A 7,994-nucleotide genomic window follows, 5' to 3' on the forward strand; every position below is an offset into this window, starting at 1 on the left:
ATATATATATATATATACATATATATATATATATATACATATATATATATACATATATATATATAAAGTATGTATATATATATACACATTACAAAAAATACAGATAATAATAATAAAATTATATATATATGTATATGTATATATATATATATATATATGTATATATATATATATATATATATATGTATGTATATATATATATATACACACATATATACATACACATACATGTATACAAAAATACCCATAAATATATACAAGTGCAATATAACACCATAGAACATTTGAATTTGAAAATTGCATTAATTACTAGATACTTGCATTAAAATTCATTTTGTATCTAATAGTTTATTTTTCCAATCAAAATAACAAAAAAAATGATTTCTGAACCACAGAGAGCATGGCAAACAGGTGCAAAAATACTGTAGTATATACTTAAATGTAAAACTTTTGCACTAACACAGGCTTAACTGTGGGATTCCTGGGTTTTTTGCCTGTCACTCACTCTTCCTTCCACAGCCAATTGACTTCAACTCACTCCACCTGCTGCTGCTCTGAGGAGGACTGCCTGTTGGGGTATTTAAGCACCTGTCAGACACCTCTTCAGTGCTGGGAACCATCTACCAAATGGTAACTCATGTACAGCCGACTAACCTTTGTTACAGCTGGTTCTCACCAACTGTGACTCCTCCAGGACCTTCCACGGCCTGCCTCTTCAGATCCTTCCTAGGATCTCATCGCTCCACTGGACTCCACCTGTGGATCAACGGTGTCCCTTCAACAACCACCATTAAAGCATTCTCAACTGGGTCAACCTGCTCCTCTCTCCACCGCCAAATATCTCAGGACTGGACCTCCTACAAAACCCAGGACCTCTCCTCTCCTTCTCGGCCTCCACCTACAACACAAAACAGTAAGGAGTCAATTATCTATCTTCACAAATTAAAACATTCAAAGAAACAACCAGAACCCATACTCACCTATTCCTATGTTATAGTGCAGCGCGACGTGTGCGCGTACCTCGTTCTATAAACAGCGACATTAGAACTGGATCTGACTGTGTCTCTTCCAACACAGATGTCGGTCACAGCACCTGGAATCTGACGTAGATTAACTACGAGATTAAAAATATATTCCATCAATCGTAGTTCAGAAAGCAGTATGTCCGCTGCCATGTTGATAGAAATATAGCGTCTGTCAGTCCGTGCTTGAGTGTGCGCATGTGGTTTAACACAAAGCCTCAGCGAGAGATATTCACATTATCAGCGGGGGGTCAGCTTAAAACCTCCACTCTGTAAGGTGGGTTGAAAAACCTCCGGATTCAAAGAGGGGGGCCACTGGTGTCGTGTAAATGATCAGCAGAACCGCAGAGAGAAAGCTGCAGATGCACACAAAATACGCGCCGTGTAAACGGCCCCTAAGAAAACTGTGTATCCACCTTATTCCTAACCCCATGGTGCCTTGCATGAATTACAGGCACGACTTCCGGCGGGGACCAGAACCGACGTTTGTTTACATGTGAACAGTACGAGCTTATCTACTTTCACCTATCATTGTGGATTTATTTTAAACATGTAGGAACACCAGCTGTCAGAGCTCAAACAGGACAATGATCATACCGCTGCCTGCTGAGGACGAGGGATGGAGTACGAGCCGAAGTGGCTGCAGATACATCTATTTAGCTACTTCACTGACTCGGTCTTCTGACAGTGAAGAGATGAACAACCTGAAAAGCTCTGAGGTGTATCCGTATCTACACGGTAATAAGGTCGGTGGTGTTTTATTAAAAGAGGTGGGACACAATCTTATTTACCTTAAAGCAGACCCAGAGCCCAGCCAAAGCCTTAAAGTCCTCCATCACTGAGCTTGGGTTAGAGAGAAAATCGTAATACGGAAGACAAAGAAATATTATAAAGCTGTGACCTCCATACACTTGAAATCAGACCTGATATTCTTGGCACACTGTTTTCAATCCTTCTTTGGGCTTTGTCAGTCATGGGCCCCAAACTCTAGAACAGGTGTGCCCAACCAGTCGCTCGCGGGCGAAGCGAAACCTTGACTTGTATTCTCACAGACATAGTCTCGCGAGTTTTGTGTGCGGTGACACAGCTCTCACGAAACTTTAGGCTCAGTAGTGGAGTAATGTCGGTGCGCAGAAAACATGGATGGAAAACTAGCGAACAAGCAAACGAAAACTTATTATTTTCACACAGAGTGGGAGGAGGAGTATTTTTTTGTTTATTCTAATTCGAAGTCCATTTGCCTCATCTGTAATTCGAGCGTTGCCTTACCCAAAAAGTGTAACTTGGAGCGGCATTTCAAGACGATGCACAAACGGTTTGAGACAGATTTCCCTCTTAAAAGTTCTTTACGGACTCAGAAAGTGCTGGAGCTAAAAAACAAGCTTGCAGCCCAGCAATCAGTCTTCACTCGGCCCAGCACAAAAGGTAAAGCTGCTACGATAGCTTCCTACCGTGTTAGCCGCATCCTGGCTCAACATAAGAAGTCTTTCAGCGATGGACAAGTTATGAAAGAAGCGTTTATTGAGGCTGCAGATGCGCTTTTTCATGATTTTAAAAATAAAAGTGAGATCGTAGCTGCTATTAAAGATGTGCAGTTGTCCAGACAAACAGTGACACGGCGATGTGAGGGAATGGCTGTGGATGTGGAGGAGCAGCTAAAAAAGGACGTGGAACAATGTGAGTGTTTCTCTTTTCAGTTTGATGAGTCGACAGACATGGTGGATGTAGCCCAGCTGTGTATTTTTATCAGAATGGCCTTTGCAGACATGAGTGCAAAAGAGGAGCTGCTCACCATCTTGCCTTTGAAGGGACATACAAGAGGAGAAGATATTTTTAATGTGTTTATGGAGTTTGTTAATAAAAGCAACTTGCCCCTCTTTAAACTAATTTCTATAACAACTGATGGCGCTCAGCAATGACTGGTCACACCAGTGGATTTGTTGCACTCTGCAAAATGACATTGGGATCAAATCCAGAGCATCACCTGGCGTGGATGGAGAGTTCTGGAGTCTGCTGTCAGAAGAAAAGTATCCTAACATCCGAAGATGTGCTTTGAACTTAACAGCACTTTTTGGATCTACCTACCTGTGTGAGTCTGCTTTTTCACACATGAAAATCATCAAGTCCAAAAACAGATCCACAATGAATGATGATCATCTGGAGACCTGCCTGCGCCTCGCAACCACCTCATACTGCCCATCTTATGAGACCCTGGCCTCCTCCTCTCAGTGTCAGAAGTCCCACTAAGGTAGAGACACATTTATTTTATACAGCTTGCATAAAAAGTTGTCTCCTATAGACACATCACGTTCTGTTTTATTTACTTTAAATAAGTGAGGAGTAGGGATTGATGAAAAATTATGTTTGTTGATAATGAGACTGGACGAGTAGCTCTCGGCAAATTGCCGACTTCAAAAGTAGCTCTTGGTTCAAAAAAGGTTGGGCACCCCTGCTCTAGAACAACCTGCCCCCCAACATCAGGCAGGCCACCTCCCTTCCTCACTTCAAATCTCTGCTAAAAACACATGTTCTCGCAGGCATTTCATACAGTGTAAATTGATCTAGTGGGGTTTTTTTTTTGTTCTGTGACCCTATGTTTTAAATGCTTTTTATTAATTCTTCATTTATTATTATTAGTGTATTGTATTTTTTTCTCTTTAATTCTACTCCCATTGGTTGTTGTTGTTGTTGTTAAGCACTTTGATAACAGGTTCTGTTTTAAATGTGCTCTATAAATAAAGTTGACTTGACTTCTGAGGATCCAGCGTCTCTTCTCGGGTGGTTGATTGTAGTCCAGACACAAAGTAGGATGCAGGTTTTCCTCCGTCAGCTGTTTGTCAACAAAGTGAGGAGAACACAGTTTTGGGCCATCTCTTCAAGTTCACAATCTTCAGCCACATTCTTCTCAATTCCTCATCTGTAGGTAGGAGATGGAAACGATAGCTCTTTTCACAGGAACACTCGTTGTTTTGGGTCCGTGTTCAAAACTCTGTTGTTGTAGCCACTGATTTAGTTTGGTCTGGTTGTTCCTGCAGCTGTGAACACAACAGGTACCTGAACTCAGCACGGCTATTTTAGTAAACTTTATGATTGTTAAATAAATGTAAACAAAACGCAAATTACTTTCAAATAAACGGCGGCACGTGCTCCATTACCATGGTTAGCCAATGCTTACTGCTACTTCCTGTGTCTGACAGGAAGTTGTGCCCATAATCATTTAACAGGAGAGCCCCCAGGAATAAGGTGGATAAAACAAGACTTTTACAGAAGTTGAATCTCTCTGAAGTGAAGATGGGCAAAGGTTGATCAGTCAGTGATAAAACTGTGCCTTAAAGTAGTGGAACAACTTCATAATAACATTCCTCAACCAAAAGTTGAGAACTTTGACTATCCCATCTTCTAGAGTTCATAATATCCTCAAACGATTTAAAGAATATGTAAAAATCTCTGAGTTTAAAGGTCAAGACTCAAAGTCAATATTGGACAGTTGTGATCTTCAGGCCCTCAGAGGCCAAGGCTTCAGTTCTGTTCAGGACATCACTGCATGGCTCAGGAACACTTCCACAGATCATTATCTGTAAGCACAGTTCATCCACAAACGTTGCTTAAAGCTCTATCAGGCAAAGAAGCAGCCATATGTGCACACCATCCAGAACCGCTGCAGTCTTCTCTGGACTAAAGCTAATTTAAAACGGACTGAGGTAACCCTAACCAAGATAATCACTGTGAAAAGGAAAAAAAATCACTGTAATGTCATTTTAATTGGTGATATGTGACTTATCTGTGCTGCTGATTATCCATGATGCTGATCTCATGCTGCTGATTATCTCATGCTGCTGTATTCATTCATACCCATCTGTTCAGAGACTCATGTTCAGGCTGCTGTTTGATGTGCTGTATTTTGCATTATTAGTGATTAGCATATATGTTAGATCTTTTAGTATACCGTTTGGCATTTGTTGAGCGCATATCAGTTTATATCTTAGATCTGTAAGAGTAGTTCTTGCTGCAGCCCCAAGATGGCCGCCGATCACCACCAGCTGTTGGCCATCTGCCTGATGAGTTCCAGCTCTACTTAAGGCTGCAGCCAAGTTCTACTCTCCGCTGAAGCATTGATTCCGTTTTGGTATTTATGCTTCTAGCCAGTGCTTATTCAGAGTCATTGAGATATTCACCTTGTTTCTTCTGTCTACAGTTGGCCTGTCGTTTGGTTCCGGTCCTAGTCCGTCCTTTCCTTGGTGCCTTGCCCTCCAGCCACTTGCCTGTCTTGCCCTGCTTGTCTACAGAAACCATCCCTGGAAACCCTTGGATCACAGCTGAGCCTCACTGCCTCCTCCAACCTGTAAGAGGAAACAAACAAACAAAACATTATCACAACAACCCTCCGTATAAGACCCACCTGACCTTTGTCCTTCCTCTCCAGGGATTCTAGGCTACCAACTGTATATACAGGTCCTTCTAAAAAAATTAGCATATTGTGATAAAGGTAATTATTTTCCATAATGTAATTATAAAAATTAAACTTTCATATATTTCAGATTCATTTCACACCAACTGAAATATTTCAGGTCTTTAATTGTTTTAATACTGATGATTATGGCATACAGCTCATGAAAACCCAAAACGCCTGTCCCAAAAAATTAGCATATTTCATCCCACCAATGAAAGACAAGTGTTTTTAATACAAAAAACGCCAACCTTCAAATAATCATGTTCAGTTATGCACTCAATACTTGGTCAGGAATCCTTTTGCATGAATGACTGCTTCAGTGCGTCGTGGTATGGAGGCAATCAGCCTGTGGCACTGCTGAGGTGTTATGGAGGCCCAGGATGCTTCGATAGTGGCCTTAAGCTCATCCAGAGTGTTGGGTCTTGCGTCTCTCAACTTTCTCTTCACAATATCCCACAGGTTCTCTATGGGGTTCAGGTCAGGAGAGTTGGCAGGCCAATTGAGCACAGCAATACCATGGTCAGTAAACCATTTACCAGTGGTTTTGGCACTGTGAGCAGGTGCCAGGTCGTGCTGAAAAATGAAATCTTCATCTCCATAAAGCTTTTCAGCAGATGGAAGCATGAAGTGCTCCAAAATCTCCTGATAGCTAGCTGCATTGACCCTGCGCTTGATAAAGCACAGTGGACCAACACCAGCAGCTGACATGACACCCCAGTGACTGTGGAAACTTGACACTGGACCTCAAGCAATGTGAATTCTGTGTCTCCTCTCTTCCTCCAGACTCTGGAACCTTGATTTCCAAAGGAAATGCAAAATTTACTGTAATCAGAGAACATAACTTTGGACCACTCAGCAGCAGTCCCAGGCAAGATGTTTCTGACGCAGTCTCTTGTTCAAAATTGGCTTGACCTGGGGAATGTGGCACATGTAGCCCATTTCTTGCACACGCCTGTGCACGGTGGCTCTGGATGTTTCTACTCCAGACTCAGTCCACTGCTTCCGCAGGTCCTCCAAGGTCTGGAATCGGCCCTTCTCCACAATCCTCCTCAGGGTCCGGTCACCTCTTCTCGTTGTGCAGCATTTTCTGCCACACTTTTCCCTTCCCACAGACTTCCCACTGAGGTGCCTTGATACAGCACTCTGGGAACAGCCTATTCCTTCAACAATTTCTTTCTGTGTCTTACCCTCTCAGTATCAAGATGGCCGCGCTCAGAGCAGTTGCAGCTTCACAGGCTCCCGGTACCATCCCAGTTTTTAGAAGTTTTGATATTGACTCTGTGCCTGACTCCGCGCGATTTATGCGTGTGAACTATAGCCGAACCGAACTGATGAGAATAGGAGCGGATTTGCCACGAAATATAGCAGAAATCAGCAACAAACTCAAAGCTACGCTCGGCAGAATGCAGATCTTAAAGTCATCTACCTGGAAGCTGCAGCAGAGGCGTTCCAGCGGGCAGAAGAGGAAGCGCTGCTCCCGGCTTAAGAGGAGAGGATGCCGGGCGGGGGTTATGGTGAGGCTACGAGCTAACGCTAAAGCCGGTAAACTCCCCATGCCGTCTCTCTTTCTGTCGAATGTCCGCTCGTTGGACAACAAGGTGGATTTACTTCGTCTGAGAGCGGGCGCCTCAGAAGAGATGAAGAAGTGTGCAGTGCTTTGCCTCACGGAAACGTGGATTACAAGTGAAATGCCGGACTCAGTCTTCCAGCTGGATGACAGACTTTTTTTTCGAGCGGACCGCTGCAGCGAGCTAACGGGGAAATCACGGGGGGGCGGAGTGTGCATTTACGTGAGTAAAAGTTGGTCCACGAACTGTACTGTTGTAAATAGCTCATGCTCGAAGGCTTTGGAGCAAATAACAGTGAAATGTCGGCCACATTATCTACCCCGAGAGTTCACAGTGACTTTTATCACAGTTGTTTACATTCCTCCGGACGCTAATGCTAATGAAACACTACAGGAGCTACATGATATCATCAGCTCGCTGCAGAACAAACACCCCGAGGCTCTTTACGTTGTAGCCGGAGACTTTAACCACGTGAATCTAAAGGACTGTCTCCCAAGCTTTAATCAGCATGTGACGATTCCAACACGTGGAGACCGCATGCTGGACCGTGTTTACACGAACGTAAAAGATGCATACAAAGCCGAACCCCGCCCCCACCTAGGACTGTCAGACCACATCTCAATCTTCCTGGCTCCTGCCTACATGCCCCCGCTGAGACGCTCCAGACCGGTACAAAAGAAAGTTAAATGCTGGATCCAGGACAGTGGCCCCATACTGAGAGATTGTTTTGATCGAACAGACTGGCAGGTTTTCAGAGAAGCTGCTGAAAATGGAGGTTCGCTTGATCTTGACCAATACACATCCTCAGTTCTGGGTTACATTAGTACATGTACTGACACAGTCTCCACTATCAGAAATGTTAAAAGCTACCCAAACAGAAAACCTTGGCTGAATGCAGAGGTGCGTTCCCTGCTGGAAGCCAGGAACACTGCCTTCAGGTCTGGAAACTCAGAG

Source organism: Nematolebias whitei, unplaced genomic scaffold, assembly GCF_014905685.2.
Source record: "Nematolebias whitei isolate Nwh7 unplaced genomic scaffold, NemWhi1 Nwh_scaf_490, whole genome shotgun sequence".
NCBI classification, from domain to species: Eukaryota; Metazoa; Chordata; class Actinopteri; order Cyprinodontiformes; family Rivulidae; genus Nematolebias; species Nematolebias whitei.